Here is a 20,816-nt window from a genome sequence, read left to right on the forward strand (position 1 = left end):
TCATGAACTTAAAATGATGCTAATAGTAATGTAGTGGTAGTTGCTAATCAAGTCAGTGATGCTTACAGTAATGTAGTAAGTGTTTCGAACGACCTCAAAGTTATGCTGACAGTCATGTAGTAAGAGTTGCTACGAACCTCAAAATAATGCGACAGTGATGTTGGAAGAATTGCTAATGATCTCAAAATGATGCGACAGTGATGTAATAAGAATTGCGAATGAACTCAAAGTGATGCTAACAGTAATGGAGTGAAAGTTTCGAATAACCTCAAAGTGATGCTGACAGTCATGTAGTAAGTGTTGCGAGGAACCTTAAAATAATGCAACAATAATGTAGTAAGAGTTGCTACAGACCTCAAAATAATGCGAATGTAATGTAGTAAAAGTTGCTACGAACCTCAAAATATTGTGACAGTGATGTCGGAAGAATTGCTAATGAACTCAAGATGATGGTAAAAGTAATGTAGTGGTAGTTGCGAATCAACTCAGTGATGCTTACAGTAATGTAGTAAGTGTTTCGAACAACCTCAAAGTGATGCTGACAGTCATTTAGTAAGACTTGCTAGGAACCTCAAAATAATGTGACAGTGATGTCAGAAGAATTGCGAATGATCTCAAAATGATGCGACAGTGATGTAGTAAGAATTGCTAACGAACTCAAAATGATGCTAACAGTAATGGAGTGAAAGTTTCGAATAACCTCAAAATGATGCTTACAGTCATGTAGTAAGAGTTGCTACGAACCTCAAAATAATGCGACAGTAATGTAGTAAAAGTTGCTCCGAACCTCAAAATATTGCGACAGTGATGTCGGAAGAATTGCTAATGAACTCAAAATGATGCTAACGGTAATGTAGTGATAGTTGCTAATCAACTCAGTGATGCTTACAGTAATGTAGTAAGTGTTTCGAATAACCTCAAAGTGACGCTGACAGTCATGTACTAAGAGTTGCTATGAACCTCAAAATAATGCGACAGTAATGTAGTAAAAGTTACTACTAACCTCAAAATATTGCGACAGTGATGTCGGAAGAATTGCTCATGAACTTAAAGTGATGCGACAGTGATGTAGTGGTAGTTGCTAATCAAGTCAGTGATGCATACAGTAATGTAGTAAGTGTTTCGAATAACCTCAAAGTGATGGTGACAGTCATGTAGGAAGAGTTGCTACGAACCTCAAAATAATGCGACAGTAATGTAGTAAGAGTTGCTACGAACCTCAAAATAATGCGACAGTGATGTCAGAAGAATTGCTAAAGATCTCAAAATGATGCGACAGTGATTTCGTAAGAATTGCTAATGAACTCAAGATGATGCTAACAGTAATGGAGTGAAACTTTCGAATAACCTCAAAGTGATGCTGACAGTCATGTGGTAAGAGTTGCTACGAACCTCAAAATATTGCGACAGAGATGTCGGAAGAATTGCTAATGAACTCCAAATGATGCTAACAGTAATGTAGCGATAGTTGCTAATCAAGTCAGTGATGCTTACAGTAATGTACTGAAAGTTTCGAATAACCTGAAAGTGATGATGACAGTCATGTACTAAGAGTTGCTACAACCCTCAAAATAATGCGAAAGTAATGTAGTAAGTGTTGCTACGAACCTCAAAATATTGCGACAGTGATGTCGGAAGAATTGCTCATGAACTCAAGATGATGCCAACAGTAATGTAGTGATAGTTGCTAAGAAACTCAGTGATGCTTACAGTAATGTAGTAAGAGTTTTGAACAACCTCAAAGTGATGCTGACAGTCATTTAGTAAGAGTTGCTAATGAACTCAATTCAATGCTACAGTGATGTCGTGAGAATTGCTCATGAACTCAAAATGATGCTAACAGTAATGTAGTGATAGTTGCTAATAAACTCAAAGTGATGCTGACAGTAATGTAGTAAGAGTTGCTACGAACCTCAAAATAATGCAAAAATAATGTAGTAAGAGTTGCTACGAACCTCAAAATAATGTGAGAGTGATGTCAGAAGAATTGCTAATGATCTCAAAATGATGCGACAGTGATGTAGTAAGAATTGCTAATGAACTCAAAATGATGCTAACAGTAATGGAGTGAAACTTTCGAATAACCTCAAAGTGATGCTTACAGTCATGTAGTAAGTGTTGCTACGAACCTCAAAATAATGCGACAGTAATGTAATAAAAGTTGCTACGAACCTCAAAATATTGCGACAGTGATGTCGGAACAATTGCTAATGAAATAAAAATGATGCTAACAGTAATGTAGTGATAGTTGCTAATCAACTCAATGATGCTTACAGTAATGTAGTACGTGTTTCGAATAACCTCAAAGTGATGCTTTCAGTCATGTAGTAAGAGTTGCTACGAACCTCAAAATAATGCGACAGTAAATTAGTAAGAGTTGCTACAAACCTCAAAATAATGTGACAGTGATGTCAGAAGAATTGCTAAAGATCTCAAAATGATGCGACAGTGATGTAGTAAGAATTGCTAATGAACTCAAAATGATGCTAACAGTAATGGAGTGAAACTTTCGAATCACCTCAAAGTGATGTTGACAGTCATTTAGTAAGAGTTGCTAATGAACTCAATTTAATGCTACAGTGATGTCGTGAGAATTGCTCAACAACGCAAAACAATGCTAAAAGTAATGTAGTGATAGTTGCTAATCAAGTCAGTGATGCTTACAGTAATGTAGTAAGAGTTTCAAATAACCTCAAAATGATGCTAACAGTAATGGAGTGAAAGTTTCGAATAACCTCAAAGTGATGTTTACAGTCATGTAGTAAGTGTTGCTACGAACCTCAAAATAATGCGACAGTGATGTAGTAAGAGTTGCTACGAACCTCAATTTAATGCTACAGTGCTGTCTATGAATTGCTAATAAACTCAAAATGACGCTAACAGTAATGTAGTGATAGTTGCTAATAAACTCAAAATGATGCTAAAAGTAATGTAGTGATAGTTGCTAATCAACTCAGTGATGCTAGCAGTAATGTAGTAAGTGTTTCGAACAACCTCGAAGTGACGCTGACAGTCATGTAGTGAGAGTTGCTTCTAACCTCAAAATGATGCTAAAAGTAATGTAGTGATACTTGCTAATGAACTCAAAGTGATGCTGACAGTCATGTACTAAGAGTTGCTACGAACCTCAAAATAATGCGACAGTAATGTAGTAAAAGTTGCTACGAACCTCAAAATATTGCGACAGTGATGTCGGAACAATTGCTAATGAAATAAAAATGATGCGAACAGTAATGTAGTGATAGTTGCTAATCAACTCAGTGAGGCTTACAGGAATGTATTAAGTGTTTCGAATAACCTCAAACTGATGGTGACAGTCATGTAGTAAGAGTTGCTACGAACCTCAAAATAATGCGACAGTGATGTCGGAAGAATTGCTAATGATCTCAAAATGATGCGACAGTGATTTAGTAAGAATTGCTAATGAACTCAAAATGATGCTAACAGTAATGGAGTGAAACTTTCGAATAACCTCAAAGTGATGCTTACAGTCATGTAGTAAGTGTTGCTAAGAACCTCAAAATAATGCGACAGTAATGTAGTAAAAGTTGCTACGAACCTCAAAATATTGCGACAGTGATGTCGGAAGAATTGCTCATGAACTTAAAATGATGCTAACAGTAATGTAGTGGTAGTTGCTAATCAAGTCAGTGATGCTTACAGTAATGTAGTAAGTGTTTCGAACAACCTCAAAGTGATGCTGACAGTCAAGTAGGAAGAGTTGCTGCGAACCTCAAAATAATGCAACAGTAATGTAGTAAAAGTTGCTACGAACCTCAAAATATTGCGACAGTGATGTCGGAAGAATTGCTCATGAACTTAAAATGATGCTAATAGTAATGTAGTGGTAGTTGCTAATCAAGTCAGTGATGCTTACAGTAATGTAGTAAGTGTTTCGAACGACCTCAAAGTTATGCTGACAGTCATGTAGTAAGAGTTGCTACGAACCTCAAAATAATGCGACAGTGATGTTGGAAGAATTGCTAATGATCTCAAAATGATGCGACAGTGATGTAGGAAGAATTGCTAATGAACTCAAAATGATGCTTACAGTAATGTAGTGATAGTTGCTAATCAACTCAGTGATGCTTACAGTAATGTAGTAGGTGTTTCGAGTAACCTCAAAGTGATGCTGACAGTCATGTACTAAGAGTTGCTACGAACCTCAAAATAATGCGACAGTGATGTCAGAAGAATTGCTAAAGATATATAAATGATGCGACAGTGATTTAGTAAGAATTGCTAATGAACTCAAAATGATGCTAACAGTAATGGAGTGAAACTTTCAAAATAACCTCAAAGTGATGCTGACAGTCATGTAGTAAGTGTTGCTACAAACCTCAAAATAATGCGACAGTGATGTCGGAAGTATTGCTAATGATCTCAAAATGATGCGACAGTGATGTAGAAAGAATTGCTAATGAACTCAAAATGATGCTAACAGTAATGGAGTGAAACTTTCGAATAACCTCAAAGTGATGCTGACAGTCATGTAGTAAGAGTTGCTACGAACCTCAAAATAATGCGACAGTAATGTAGTAAAAGTTGCTACGAACTTCAAAATATTTCGAGTGATGTCGGAAGAATTGCTAATGAACTCAAAATGATGCTAACAGTAATGTAGTGATAGTTGTTAATCAAGTCAGTGATGATTACAGTAATGTAGTAAGTGTTTTGAACAACCTCAAAGTGATGCTGACAGTCATGTAGTAAGAGTTGCTACGAACCTCAAAATGATGCGACAGTGATGTCAGAAGAATTGCTAAAGATCTCAAAATGATGCGACAGTGATGTCAGAAGAATTGGGAATGATCTCAAAATGATGCTAACAGTAATGGAGTGAACGTTTCAAATAACCTCAAAGTGATGCTGACAGTGATGTAGTAAGAGTTGCTACGAACCTCAAAATAATTCGAGTGATGTCGGAAGAATTGCTAATTATCTCAAAATGATGCGACAATGACATCGTAAGAATTGCAATTAAACTCAAAATGATGCCAACAGTAATGGAGTGAAAGTTTCGAATAACCTCAAAGTGATGCTGACAGTAATGTAGTAAGAGTTGCTAATGAATTCAAAATAATGCGACAGTGATGTGGGAAGAATTGCTAATGATCTCAAACTGATGCGACAGTGATGTAGTGAAAGTTTCGAATAACCTCAAAGTGATGCTGACAGTCATGTGGTTAGAGTTGCTACGAACCTCAAAATAAAGCAACAGTGATGTCGGAAGAATTGCGAATGATCTCAAAATGATGCTAACAGTCCTGTAGTAAGAGTTGCTACGAACCTCAAAATAATGCAACAGTGATGTCGGAAGAATTGCTAATGATCTCAAAATGATGCTAACAGTAATGTAGTGATAGTTGCTAATAAACTCAAAGTGATGCTTACAGTAATGAAGTAAGTGCTAAGAACAACCTCAAAGTGATGCTGACAGTCATGTAGGATGAGTTGCTAAGAACCTCAAAATAATGCGACAGTGATGTCAGAAGAATTGCTAATAAACTCAAAATGATGGTAACAGTAATGTAGTGATAGTTGCTAATAAACTCAATGATGCTTACAGTCATGTAGTGAGAGTTGCTACGAACCTTAAAATAATGACACAGTAATGTGGTAAGAGTTGCTACGAACCTCAAAATAATGTGACAGTGATGTCGTCAGAATTGCTAATAAACTCAAAATGATGCTAACAGTAATATAGAGATAGTTGCTCATAAACTCAAAGTGATGCTGACAGTAATGTAGGAAGAGTTGCTACTAACCTCAAAATCATGCAACAGTAATGTAGTAAGAATTGCAAATGAACTCAAAATGATGCTAACAGTAATGGAGTGAAAGTTTCGAATAACCTCAAAGTGATGCTGATCGTCATGTAGTTAGAGTTGCTACTTACCTCAAAATCATGCAACAGTAATGTAGCAAGAGTTGCTACGAACCTCCAAATATTGCGACAGTGATGTCGGAAGAATTGCTAATGATCACAAAATGATGCGACAGTGGTGGAGTAAGAAGTGCTAATGAACTCAAAATGATGCTAACAGTAATGTAGTAAGAGTTTCGAACACTCTCAAAGTGATGCTGACAGTCATTTAGTAAGACTTGCTAATGAACTCAATTCAGTGCTACAGTGATGTCGTGAAAATTGCTCATGGACTCAAAATGATGCTAACAGTAATGTAGTGATAGTTGCTAATAAACTCAAAGTGATGCTGAAAGTAATGTAGTAAGAGTTGCTACGAAACTTAAAATAATGCAACAATAATGTAGTAAGAGTTGCTACGAACCTCAAAATGATGTGACAGTTATGTCAGAAGAATTGCTAATGATCTCAAAATGATGCGACAGTGATGTCGGAAGAATTGCTAATGAACTAAAAATGATGCTAACAGTAATGTAGTGATAGTTGCTAATCAACTCAGTGATGCTTACAGTAATGTAGTAAGTGTTTCGAATAACCTCAAAGCGATGGTGACAGTCATGTAGTAAGAGTTTCTACGAACCTCAAAATAATGCGACAGTGATGTCGGAAGAATTGCTAAAGATCTCAAAATGATGCGACAGTGATGTCAGAAGAATTGGTCATGATCTCAAAATGATGGTAACAGTAATGGAGTGAACGTTTCGAATAACCTCAAAGTGATGCTGACAGTCATGTACTAAGAGTTGCTACGAACCTCAAAATAATGCGACAGTAATGTCGTAAAAGTTGCTACGAACCTCAAAATATTGCGACAGTGATGTCAGAAGAATCGCTAATGAACTCAAGATGATGCTAACAGTAATGTAGTGAAAGTTGCTAAGAAACTCAGTGATGCTTACAGTAATGTAGTAAGTGTTTCGAATAACCTCAAAGTGATGCTGACAGTCATGTCGTAAGAGTTGCTACGAACCTCAAAATAATGCGACAGTGATGTCGGAAGAATTGCTAATGAACTCAAAATGATGCTAAAAGTAATGGAGTGAAAGTTTCGAATAACCTCAAAGTGATGCTGACAGTCATGTAGTAAGAGTTGCTACGAACCTCAAAATAATGCTACAGTAATGTAGTAAAAGTTGCTACGAACCTCAAAATAATTCGAGTGATGTCGGAAGAATTGCTAATGAACTCAAAATGATGCTAACAATAATGTAGTGATAGTTGCTCATCAAGTCAGTGATGATTACAGTAATGTAGTAAGTGTTTCGAACAACCTCAAAGTGATGCTGAGATTCATGTAGTAAGAGTTGCTACGAACCTCAAAGTGATGCGACAGTGATGTCAGAAGAATTGGTAATGATCTCAAATGATGCGACAGTGATGTAGTAAGAATTGCTAATGAACTCAAAATGATGCTAACAGTAATGGAGTGAACGTTGCCAATGAACTCAGTAATGCTGACAGTAATGTAGTAAGTGTTTCGAACAACCTCAAAGTGATGCTGACAGTCATGTAGTAAGAGTTGCTACGAACCTAAAAATGATGCGACAGTGATGTCAGAAGAATTGCTAATAAACTCAAAATGATGCTAACAGTAATGTAGTGATAGTTGCTAATAAACTCAATGATGCTTACAGTCATGTAGAAAGAGTTGCTACAAACCTTAAAATAATGACACAGTAAGGTGGTAAGAGTTGCGACGAACCTCAAAATAATGCGACAGTGATGTCAGAAGAATTGCTAAAGATATATAAATGATGCGACAGTGATTTAGTAAGAATTGCTAATGAACTCAAAATGATGCTAACAGTAATGGAGTGAAACTTTCAAAATAACCTCAAAGTGATGCTGACAGTCATGTAGTAAGTGTTGCTACAAACCTCAAAATAATGCGACAGTGATGTCGGAAGTATTGCTAATGATCTCAAAATGATGTGACAGTGATGTAGAAAGAATTGCTAATGAACTCAAAATGATGCTAACAGTAATGGAGTGAAACTTTCGAATAACCTCAAAGTGATGCTGACAGTCATGTAGTAAGAGTTGCTACGAACCTCAAAATAATGCGACAGTAATGTAGTAAAAGTTGCTACGAACTTCAAAATATTTCGAGTGATGTCGGAAGAATTGCTAATGAACTCAAAATGATGCTAACAGTAATGTAGTGATAGTTGTTAATCAAGTCAGTGATGATTACAGTAATGTAGTAAGTGTTTTGAACAACCTCAAAGTGATGCTGACAGTCATGTAGTAAGAGTTGCTACGAACCTCAAAATGATGCGACAGTGATGTCAGAAGAATTGCTAAAGATCTCAAAATGATGCGACAGTGATGTCAGAAGAATTGGTAATGATCTCAAAATGATGCTAACAGTAATGGAGTGAACGTTTCAAATAACCTCAAAGTGATGCTGACAGTGATGTAGTAAGAGTTGCTACGAACCTCAAAATAATTCGAGTGATGTCGGAAGAATTGCTAATTATCTCAAAATGATGCGACAATGACATCGTAAGAATTGCAATTAAACTCAAAATGATGCCAACAGTAATGGAGTGAAAGTTTCGAATAACCTCAAAGTGATGCTGACAGTAATGTAGTAAGAGTTGCTAATGAATTCAAAATAATGCGACAGTGATGTGGGAAGAATTGCTAATGATCTCAAACTGATGCGACAGTGATGTAGTGAAAGTTTCGAATAACCTCAAAGTGATGCTGACAGTCATGTGGTTAGAGTTGCTACGAACCTCAAAATAAAGCAACAGTGATGTCGGAAGAATTGCGAATGATCTCAAAATGATGCTAACAGTCCTGTAGTAAGAGTTGCTACGAACCTCAAAATAATGCAACAGTGATGTCGGAAGAATTGCTAATGATCTCAAAATGATGCTAACAGTAATGTAGTGATAGTTGCTAATAACCTCAAAGTGATGCTGACAGTCATGTAGGATGAGTTGCTAAGAACCTCAAAATAATGCGACAGTGATGTCAGAAGAATTGCTAATAAACTCAAAATGATGGTAACAGTAATGTAGTGATAGTTGCTAATAAACTCAATGATGCTTACAGTCATGTAGTGAGAGTTGCTACGAACCTCAAAATAATGTGACAGTGATGTCGTCAGAATTGCTAATAAACTCAAAATGATGCTAACAGTAATATAGAGATAGTTGCTCATAAACTCAAAGTGATGCTGACAGTAATGTAGGAAGAGTTGCTACTAACCTCAAAATCATGCAACAGTAATGTAGTAAGAATTGCAAATGAACTCAAAATGATGCTAACAGTAATGGAGTGAAAGTTTCGAATAACCTCAAAGTGATGCTGATCGTCATGTAGTAAGAGTTGCTACTTACCTCAAAATCATGCAACAGTAATGTAGCAAGAGTTGCTACGAACCTCCAAATATTGCGACAGTGATGTCGGAAGAATTGCTAATGATCACAAAATGATGCGACAGTGGTGGAGTAAGAAGTGCTAATGAACTCAAAATGATGCTAACAGTAATGTAGTAAGAGTTTCGAACGCTCTCAAAGTGATGCTGACAGTCATTTAGTAAGACTTGCTAATGAACTCAATTCAATGCTACAGTGATGTCGTGAAAATTGCTCATGGACTCAAAATGATGCTAACAGTAATGTAGTGATAGTTGCTAATAAACTCAAAGTGATGCTGAAAGTAATGTAGTAAGAGTTGCTACGAAACTTAAAATAATGCAACAATAATGTAGTAAGAGTTGCTACGAACCTCAAAATGATGTGACAGTTATGTCAGAAGAATTGCTAATGATCTCAAAATGATGCGACAGTGATGTCGGAAGAATTGCTAATGAACTAAAAATGATGCTAACAGTAATGTAGTGATAGTTGCTAATCAACTCAGTGATGCTTACAGTAATGTAGTAAGTGTTTCGAATAACCTCAAAGCGATGGTGACAGTCATGTAGTAAGAGTTTCTACGAACCTCAAAATAATGCGACAGTGATGTCGGAAGAATTGCTAAAGATCTCAAAATGATGCGACAGTGATGTCAGAAGAATTGGTCATGATCTCAAAATGATGGTAACAGTAATGGAGTGAACGTTTCGAATAACCTCAAAGTGATGCTGACAGTCATGTACTAAGAGTTGCTACGAACCTCAAAATAATGCGACAGTAATGTAGTAAAAGTTGCTACGAACCTCAAAATATTGCGACAGTGATGTCAGAAGAATCGCTAATGAACTCAAGATGATGCTAACAGTAATGTAGTGAAAGTTGCTAAGAAACTCAGTGATGCTTACAGTAATGTAGTAAGTGTTTCGAATAACCTCAAAGTGATGCTGACAGTCATGTCGTAAGAGTTGCTACGAACCTCAAAATAATGCGACAGTGATGTCGGAAGAATTGCTAATGAACTCAAAATGATGCTAAAAGTAATGGAGTGAAAGTTTCGAATAACCTCAAAGTGATGCTGACAGTCATGTAGTAAGAGTTGCTACGAACCTCAAAATAATGCTACAGTAATGTAGTAAAAGTTGCTACGAACCTCAAAATAATTCGAGTGATGTCGGAAGAATTGCTAGTGAACTCAAAATGATGCTAACAATAATGTAGTGATAGTTGCTCATCAAGTCAGTGATGATTACAGTAATGTAGTAAGTGTTTCGAACAACCTCAAAGTGATGCTGAGATTCATGTAGTAAGAGTTGCTACGAACCTCAAAATGATGCGACAGTGATGTCAGAAGAATTGGTAATGATCTCAAATGATGCGACAGTGATGTAGTAAGAATTGCTAATGAACTCAAAATGATGCTAACAGTAATGGAGTGAACGTTGCCAATGAACTCAGTAATGCTGACAGTAATGTAGTAAGTGTTTCGAACAACCTCAAAGTGATGCTGACAGTCATGTAGTAAGAGTTGCTACGAACCTAAAAATGATGCGACAGTGATGTCAGAAGAATTGCTAATAAACTCAAAATGATGCTAACAGTAATGTAGTGATAGTTGCTAATAAACTCAATGATGCTTACAGTCATGTAGAAAGAGTTGCTACAAACCTTAAAATAATGACACAGTAAGGTGGTAAGAGTTGCGACGAACCTCAAAATAATGTGACAGTGATGTCAGAAGAATTGCTAATGATCTAAAAATGATGTGACAGTGATGTCGTCAGAATTGCTAATATACTCAAAATGATGCTAACAGTAATGTAGAGATAGTTGCTAATAAACTCAAAGTGATACTGACAGTAATGTAGGAAGAGTTGCTACGATACTTAAAATAATGCAACAGTAATGTAGTAAGAGTTGCTACGGACCTAAAAATAATGCGACAGTGATGTCAGAAGAATTGGTAATGATCTCAAAATGATGCTAAAAGTAATGTAGTGAAAGTTGCTAATAAACTCAGTGATGCTTACAGTAATGTTGTAAGTGTTTCGAGCAACCTCAAAGGGATGCTGATCGTCATGTAGCAAGAGTTGCTACGAACCTCCAAATATTGCGACAGTGATGTCGTAAGAAGTGCTAATGAACTCAAAATGATGCTAACAGTAATGGAGTAAACGTTTCGAACAACCTCAAAGTGATGCTGACAGTAATGTAGTAAGAGTTGCTACGAACCTCAAAATAATGCGACAGTGATGTGGTAAGAATTGCTAATGAACTCAAAATGATGCTAACAGTAATGGAGTGAAAGTTTCGAATAACCTCAAAGTGATGCTGACAGTCATGTGGTTAGATTTGCGAGTAACCTAAAAATGATGCTGACGGTGATGAAGTAAGAATTGCTTTAAAATCAAAATGATGCTAACAGTAATGTAGTGATAGTTGCTAATGAACTCAGTGATGCTGACAGTAATGTAGCAAGAGTTGCTACGAACCTAAAAATGATGCGACAGTGATGTCAGAAGAATTGCTAATGATCTCAAAATGAATTGACAGTGATGTAGTAAGAATTGCTAATGAACTGAAAATGATGCTTACAGTAATGTAGTGATAGTTGCTAATAAACTCGAGAAGCTGACAGTAATGTTGTAAGTGTTTCGAACAACCTCAAAGTGACGCTGAAAGTCATGTAGTAAGAGTCACTACTAACCTCCAAATAATGCTACAGTGATGTAGTAAGAGTTGCAACGAACGTCAAAATATTGCGACAATGATGTCAGAAGAATTGCTAATGATCTCAAAATGATGCGACAGTGATTTAGTAAGAATTGCTAATGAACTCAAAATGATGCGAACAATAATGGAGTGAACGTTTCGAATAACCTCAAAGTGATGCTGACAGTCATGTAGTAAGAGTTGCTACGAACCTCAAAATAATGCGACAGTAATGTAGTTAAAGTTGCTACGAACCTCAAAATATTGCGACAGTGATGTCGGAAGAATTGCGAATGAACTGAAGATGATGCTAACAGTAATGTAGTGATAGTTGCTAAGAAACTCAGTGATGCTTACAGTAATGTTGTAAGTGTTTCGAGCAACCTCAAAGGGATGCTGATCGTCATGTAGTAAGAGTTGCTACTAACCTCAAAATCATGCAACAGTAATGTCGGAAGAATTGCTAATGATCACAAAATGATGCGACAGTGGTGGAGTAAGAAGTGCTAATGAACTCAAAATGATGCTAACAGTAATGGAGTAAACGTTTCGAACAACCTCAAAGTGATGCTGACAGTAATGTAGTAAGAGTTGCTACGAACCTCAAAATAATGCGACAGTGATGTAGTAAGAATTGCTAATGAACTCAAAATGATGCTAACAGTAATGGAGTGAAAGTTTCGAATAACCTCAAAGTGATGCTGACAGTCATGTGGTTAGAGTTGCGAGTAACCTAAAAATGATGCTGACGGTGATGAAGTAAGAATTGCTATTAAACTCAAAATGATGCTAACAGTAATGTAGTGATAGTTGCTAATGAACTCAGTGATGCTGACAGTAATGTAGTAAGACTTGCTAATGAATTCAAAATAATGCGACAGTGATGTGGGAAGAATTGCTAATGATCTCAAACTGATGCGACAGTGATGTAGTGAAAGTTTCGAATAACCTCAAAGTGACGCTGACAGTCATGTGGTAAGAGTTGCTACGAACCTCAAAATAAAGCACCAGTGATGTCGGAAGAATTGCTAATGATCTCAAAATGATGCGACAGTGATGTCGTAAGAATTGCAATTAAACTCAAAATGATTCTAACAGTAATGTAGTGATAGTTGCTAATAATCTCAGTGATGCTTACAGTAATGTAGTAAGTGTTTCGAACAACCTCAAAGTGATGCTGACAGTCATGTAGTAAGAGTTGCTACGAACCTCCAAATAATGCGACAATGATTTAATAAGAATTGCTCATAAACTCAAAATGATGCGACAGTAATGTAGAGATAGTTGCTAATAAACTCAAAGTGATGCTGACAGTAATGTAGTAAGAGTTGCTATGAACCTTAAAATAATGCGACAGTGATGTCAGATGAATTGGTCATGATCTCAAAATGATGCGACAGTGATGTCCGAAGAATTGCGAATGCACTCAAAATGATGCAAACAGTAATGGAGTGATAGTTGCTCATAAAGTCAGTGATGCTTACAGTAATGTAGTAAGAGTTTCGAACAACCTCAAAGTGATGCTGACAATCTTGTAGTAAGAGTTGCTACAACCCTCAAAATAATGCTTCAGTGATGTAGTGAGATTTGCTACTAACCTCAAAATGATGCTACAGTAATGCAATGAGAGTTGCTATTGACCTAACAAATGATGCTACTGTGATGTGGTGAGAGTTGCGAAAAACCTCAAACATGCTGACAATAATGTAGAAAGAGTTGCTAAAAATCTCAAAATGATGCTACAGTGATGTAGTGAGAGTTGCTACGAACCTCAAAATGATGCTACAGTGATGTGGTGAGAGTTGCTACGAACCTCAAAATGATGCTACAGTGATGTGGTGAGAGTTGCGACTAACATTAAAATGATGCTCCAGTGATGTAGTGAGAGTGGCTAAAAACCTCAAAATGATGCTACAGTCATGTAGTGAGAGTTGCTACTATCATCAGATTGATGCTACAGTAATGTCGTGAGAGTTCTCCTCACCTCAAAATAATGCTGACAGTAATGTAGTGAGAAATTGGTAGGAACCTTTAAATGATTCGACAGTGGTGTAGTAAGAGTTACTACTGTCCTCAAAACGATGCTCCAGTGATGTAGTAAGAGTTGCTACTACCCTCAGAAATGATGCTCTAGTGATGTGGTGAGAGTTGCTAAAAACCTCAAAATGATGCTACACTGATGTGGTGAGAGTTCTACGAACCTCAAAATGATGCTAGAGTGATGTGAGAGTTGCTACTAATTTAAAAATGATGCTAAAGTGATGTAATGAGAGTTGCTACGAACCTAAGAAATTATGCGACAGTGATGTAGTGAGAGTTGCTACTAATGTTAAAATGATGCTGACAGTGATGTAATGAGAGTTGCGACGAACCTCAAAATGATGCTTACAGTGATGTAGTGAAACTGCGACTAACATCAAAATGATGCTTGCAGTGATATAATGAGAGTTGTTACGAACCTCAAAATGATGCGAACGTGATGTAATGAGAGTTGCTATTAACCTAAGAAATGATGCGACAGTGATGTCGTGAGATTCGCTACGAATCTCAAAATGATGCTAAAGTGATGCAATGAGAGTTGCTACGAATCTAAGAAATGATGCTACAGTCATGTAGTGAGAGTTGCTACTATTTTCAAAATGATGCTTCAGTGATGTAATGAGAGTCACGACTAACCTCAAAATGATGCTTCAGTGATGTGAGAGTTGCTCCTAACCTCAAAATGATGTTACAGTCATGTGGTGAGAGTTGCTACTAATCTCAAAATGATGCTAAAGTGATGTAATTAGAGTTGCTACTAACCTAAGAAATGATGCGACAGTGATGTAGTGAGAGTTGCTGGGATGCTCAAAATGATGCTTACAGTCATGTAGTGAGAGTTTCAACTAATCTCAAAATGATGCTTCAGTGATGTGAGAGTTGCTCCTAACCTCAAAATGATGTTACAGTCATGTAGTGAGAGTTGCTACTCATCTAAAAATTATGCGACAGTCATGTAATAAGAGTTTCTTCTCAAATAAGAAATGATAATCAAGTAATGCAATGAGAGCTGGTACTAACCTAAGAAATTATGCTACAGTGATGTAGTGAGAGTTGCTACTAATGTCAAAATGATGCTGACAGTGATGTAATGAGATTTGAAACTCACCTAAGAAATGATGCTACATTAATGTAGTGGGAGTTGCTACGAATCTCAAAATGATGCAAAAGTGATGGAATGAGAGTTGCGACAAACCTCAAAATGATGATTACAGTGATGTAGTGAGAGTTGCTACTAATCTCAAAATGATGCTAAAGTTATGCAATGAGAGTTGCCACTAATCTAAGAAATGATGCTACAGTGATGTAGTGAGAGTTGCTCCTAATGTCAAAATGATGCTGACAGTGATGTAATGAAAGTTGCGACAAACCTCAAAATGATGATTACAGTGATGTAGTGAGAGTTGCTACTAATCTAAGAAATGATGCTACAGTGATATAGTGAGAGTTTCTACGAATCTCAAAATGATGCAGACAGAACAATAGTGAGAGTTTATGCTGACGTCAAAATGATGCTACAGTGATGTAATGAGAGTTTCAATTAATCTCAAAATGATGCTTCAGTGATGTGAGAGTTGCTACTAACCTAAAATGATTTTACAGTCATGTGGAAACAGTTGCTAAAAATCTAAAAATGATGCCACAGTAATGTAGTGAGAGTTGCTACGAATCTCAAAATGATGCTGACAGTGATTTAACGAGAGTTGCTACTAATGTCAAAATGATGCTTAAGTGATGTAGTGAGAGTTGCTACGAATCTCAAAATGATGCTTAGGTGATGTAGTGAGAGTTGCTACTAATGTCAAAATGATGCTGACAGTGATGCAATGACAGTTGCTACTAATTTCAAAATGATGCTAAAGTGATGTAATGAGAGTAATGAGAGTTGCTACTAATTTCAAAATGATGACAAAGTGATGTAATGAGAGTTGCTACGAATCTCAAAACGATGCTACAGTGATGTAGTAAGAGTTGCTACGATCCTCAAAATGATGCTAAAGTGATGTAGTGAGAGTTGATACTAATCTCAAAATGATGCTGACAGTGATGTGGTGAGAGTTGATAGTAATTTCAAAATCATGCAAAGGTGATGTAATGAGAGTTGCTACTTACCTAAGAAATGATGCTACAGTGATGTGGTGAGAGTTGCTACTAACCTGAGAAATGATGCGACAGTGATGTAGTGAGAGTTGCTTACAACCTCAAAATGATGCTACAGTCATGGAGTGAGAGTTACTACGAATCTCAAAATGATGCTAACAGTCTTGTGAGCTTCATCAAGACACAGGCCACTATTTGTGGTCATGCATCATTGTGGCTGACCAATGGTCCAACTTCATCAGTCAGTCAGTCAGAGACATTAGCATTTGTCGGCCTGGCCTGCTGCCAAAGACTAACACTGCTTTAGTTGATTTACCTGTGCAGCCATGTCACGCTCCTCTCGGCCACCTCCAAGGTCAGATGCCAGGTTAAATCAGCCAATGGCGTAAGAATCACTCTCAGAATCTGAAGCGCTCGTAGCTGCAGGGTTTTTCCACACAGCTTCTGTTGAGAGACAAAGTCCATCACTTGATTAACTCTCACCAACAGAAATGTGCAGTTTTCCACTCAGGACAGCTGCTGCAAGCTGCTGTTTGTAAAAAGAAGGTCCAGTGGATCCGTTCAGTTCTACATTATTCAGCAGAGAGATGTCACCATTGAATAATGACCATATTTCCTAAAATTATAGCTCAACCACAGAGGGACCAGGCTACTAGAATGACCTCTGTTTACTAGAAGTGCTTCTCCTATGGTGGTGAACTCCTCAGCTGTCAGTGGAGTCAAATCTGTCTTAGAGAGGCCAGAGGTTCCCACACTGGTTCCCTCTCATCATGCAGCCCTGACAGTTTTGTGTGCTGTTCCAGCGTGTTGGCACCTCACTGATGAGTTTCAGGGTTGGCCCTCCCATCTGTTGCTGCACCTGAGCCAGCTTCTCCTTGGCTGTAGTGCTGATCTGAAGGATGTGACAGTGTTCCTGGCTTTGTGTCTGATGATGGAAGTGGGGATCCGATCACAGGATTTTCTGACTCCTAGATTCAGACGATGTACAGTGCAGACTGAGTGGTGAATTTGGAGCTGTCTAGTGGATGCTGTCATGTTTGGTGCTGCGTCGCTCACAAGACACTTGACTTTGTTGGTGATGGCCCAGTCCTCCATCATGCCTCTTTGGACTGGGGCCAAACTGTCAGCAGGGTGACTTTGTGGAAAGTCTTGCACTCCCAACACATTCATTCTCACGAATGCAGTGACAGGTCAGATCCAAGGGAGCCTCCATGTCCACAGATGTCCACATGGCAGCTGGACTTCCTTTTTCACTCCTTCCCGTTCCTCCTGGTACTTTTTGACCACCGTTTGTTTGATGGTCTGAAAATGACACCCAGAGTAAATCAATACATTGAAATTAGAGATGAAATAAACTGGAGATATCAACTACTGCTTTAGATCATTTCCACACAAACCTTTCTGGTTGGCAAACATATGAGGCTCAAGGACCTGAACCAGTTCCCTGAACCCTTCCCTCTCAACAGTGCTGAGGGTCTGGCAGTCCTTCAGGATCAAATTCAGCAGAGCCTCATCCAGCATCTGCTTCCTGGAAGCTGGATGGTTAAAGATGAAGGAGAGAAGAAATGAATAGGAATTAATGATCAACGAAGCAACTGTGAGTCAGTTGGAGAGTGGCTGTATACCTGAGTTCATCCTGGTGGATCTGGGACTTCATTCTCATGCCTGGCCCCATCATGCCTCAGCACTGAAGAGGTGCTTTTGTTGAGATGAGACGCTTCTGTCCAACAAATGCGACATTCAACCTGCAGAAAAGAACATGAGTGCTCAGCTAAAAGTTCCTTTCTTCATGGTGACTGGTGTTTCTTAGTCTTAGACCACCAGGTTTCCAATGAGGTGTATCGGATACGTTGTTGTGTGCCGCTGAAATCCGTCCAATTCCGGCGTTGTTTCCTCATGAAATATGTTTGCCTTAAAGCTCATTAAAGTGTTGAACCACAATATCGTTCATCATAACTGAGTCAACTTCAAGATAACCTACTTCTACATTCCAGTCCCGGCTGCTCCTGTTCTGCTGCAGTCCAGAAAACAACAACCCGATACAATTGGCGCTCCTTCCCACAGCTCCGGCCCGGATCCGCATGGTTCCGCTGACTGACTGTGAGACGCGTTCCCTCCAGAGTGGCACAGCCCGATGGGGTCCTTATCTGGCACGGGGGTAAAACAGGTGCGACTGGAAAGCCTGGTTTATTCTGCGTCGAGGGAACGCGTTGCTCTGCAATACACCGCCAAGCCGCTAGGGGGTGTGGCTTTGTCTTTGTTGTCTTGTTCCGGTCACAGACAACAATTGTTGGCCATTTGTCAGTCTTTGTAGTGCCGCGAAGAGGAGTTGTAGTGGTGGTCGTACTTGAGCACCTCCTCGATAATCCTTTCTTCAGCTTGGTCCATTTTTTCTTGGAGCCTTCACCACAGAAACTTTGAAAATGGCGGTGTTGTGCTGCGACTGAACCGGAAATGACGTTTTGGGCGGACCAATCACAGTCCTCGACGTTGACGTCACCACGCGTTGACGCGATGCGTAAGCAGGATTTTTTGGAGGCGCGTTTCAGGCTACAGCGTCTTCAGGGGTCTGCGTCGACGGCGGAGGTATGAATACTACTCGACACAGAAGCATAAATCAGGCTTTATAGTCCAACAGGAAGTTAGCATGTCAGGGATGAGACACCCTGATAGTCCAACAGGAAGTTAGCATGTCAGGGATGAGACACGCTTATCGTCCAACAGGAAGTTAGCATGTCAGGGATGAGACACGCTTATCGTCCAACAGGAAGTTAGCATGTCAGGGATGAGACACGCTTATCGTCCAACAGGAAGTTAGCATGTCAGGGATGAGACACGCTTATCGTCCAACAGGAAGTTAGCATGTCAGGGATGAGACACCCTGATAGTCCACCAGGAAGTTAGCATCTCCATGGTTCCCTTGACCAGAAGCCAGTGGGATCGTTCCATTCTGACATCTTGATTGACATTTGTCCTTCTCTTAGCTAAATAGCTGGCAATCATTTGAAGAAAAACTTGATTTACTTTTTGTATTTTGATCTTCAGTTCATTTGCATACTTTTGTTAAAATTCTCCCCTTTTTGTCTTTTTTTTCTGCTGTTTTTAGCACAAAGTCCACCTGGTGCCTAAAGACCAGTTCAGCATGGACTACGTTGAACCTTCAGTCCGCTGCATCAGCACCCATGGACGGTTCCCCCCTGACAGGAGGATTCTGGTGAGGAACATTAGTGGGACAGCGCTCTTGTTAGAAGGGTTCTGATCCACCTTCCCTCCCCCTGTAGCTCCTCCTGTGTCCCCTCAGCGCTCTTGTTAGAACAGTTCTGATCCACCTTCCCTCCCCCTGTAGCTCCTCCTGTGTCCCCTCAGGCTCTTGTTTGAAGGGTTCTGATCCACCGTCCCTCCCCCTGTAGCTCCTCCTGTGTCCCCTCAGCACTCTTGTTAGAACGGTTCTGATCCACCTTCCCTCCCCCTGTAGCTCCTCCTGTGTCCCCTCAGCGCTCGTTAGAACGGTTCTGATCCACCTTCCCTCCCCCTGTAGCTCCTCCAGTGTCCCCTCAGCGCTCTTGTTAGAACGGTTCTGATCCACCTTCCCTCCCCCTGTAGCTCCTCCTGTGTCCCCTCAGCGCTCTTGTTAGAACGGTTCTGATCCACCTTCCCTCCCCCTGTAGCTCCTCCTGTGTCCCCTCAGCGCTCTTGTTAGAACAGTTCTGATCCACCTTCCCTCCCCCTGTAGCTCCTCCTGTGTCCCCTCAGCGCTCTTGTTAGAACGGTTCTGATCCACCTTCCCTCCCCCTGTAGCTCCTCCTGTGTCCCCTCAGCGCTCTTGTTAGAACGGTTCTGATCCACCTTCCCTCCCCCTGTAGCTCCTCCTGTGTCCCCTCAGCGCTCTTGTTAGAACGGTTCTGATCCACCTTCCCTCCCCCTGTAGCTCCTCCTGTGTCCCCTCACGTTTCCAAACTCCCTCCCACGTTTGACACTTTTGAACTCCTTCATGATGTTCAAATCTCATGACTGAGATTCGTGATTGGAAACATTGGCGGTTCAGGAAAGAAAACATGTACAATTGAACATCGCTCTCATCCTTCTACTCAGAACGCTGCGGTGGACTCCACCGTGTCCAGGCTTTGGGCAGATACGTCTTCATCCTCCACCACCACCAGCCGCTCCACCCCACCCACCATGTGCAGGTCTACATTACCAGGGTCGGATCTGGCAGGGTGGAGGATCTTTGATTCATCTTAGCTTTCCTGCTCCGGCTGTTTGAGAAACATTCAAATGGAGATGGTTGTTTGTGTCTTTCAGGCCACGCCAACGCCTCCTTCTGTCCCCACGCTTACGGCTGCCGAAACGTGCCGGTGTCTGAAAACCAGATCATTCTGGAAGTGCCGGACCACCAGGTCCTCCTCACCTGCAGGTTCCTGCAGGCAGAGCCCTGTGGTGGTAGGTTTCCTGCTCCTCTGCTGGACTGATACCCTCTCCCTTTCCCCACACGTATCTGCTGTTTCTACTCTGTGCCTCCTTCTCCTCTGTCAGGCCTGGACTTCTTCCTTCTGTCTCTCCAGGATCACGTCCTGGTGGTGCCTGAGAGCAGCTCCAGCTCCAGCTCCAGCTCCCTGAACCAAGAACCACTGGAGAAATCTGACCACTTCATCAGCAACTGTGGCCTCAAC

At 39.7% G+C, this 20,816-nt stretch overlaps 1 long non-coding RNA gene across 1 annotated transcript in view; it reads left to right on the plus strand.

Annotated features, from left to right (window-relative positions):
* The window catches only part of LOC147271910 (uncharacterized), a 149,232-nt gene extending 128,652 nt beyond the window's left edge, over positions 1-20,580 (plus strand). Inside the window, exon 3 of the long non-coding RNA XR_015115809.1 lies at positions 20,449-20,580. This is a non-coding gene — a long non-coding RNA (uncharacterized LOC147271910). The remainder of the gene's footprint in view (positions 1-20,448) is intronic.
* The last annotated feature ends 236 nt before the right edge of the window (positions 20,581-20,816 follow it).

This window comes from Aulostomus chinensis, chromosome 1, assembly GCF_037954235.1.
Source record: "Aulostomus chinensis isolate RoL2024-O1b breed Wild chromosome 1, RoL_Achi_v1.0, whole genome shotgun sequence".
Taxonomy (NCBI): Eukaryota; Metazoa; Chordata; class Actinopteri; order Syngnathiformes; family Aulostomidae; genus Aulostomus; species Aulostomus chinensis.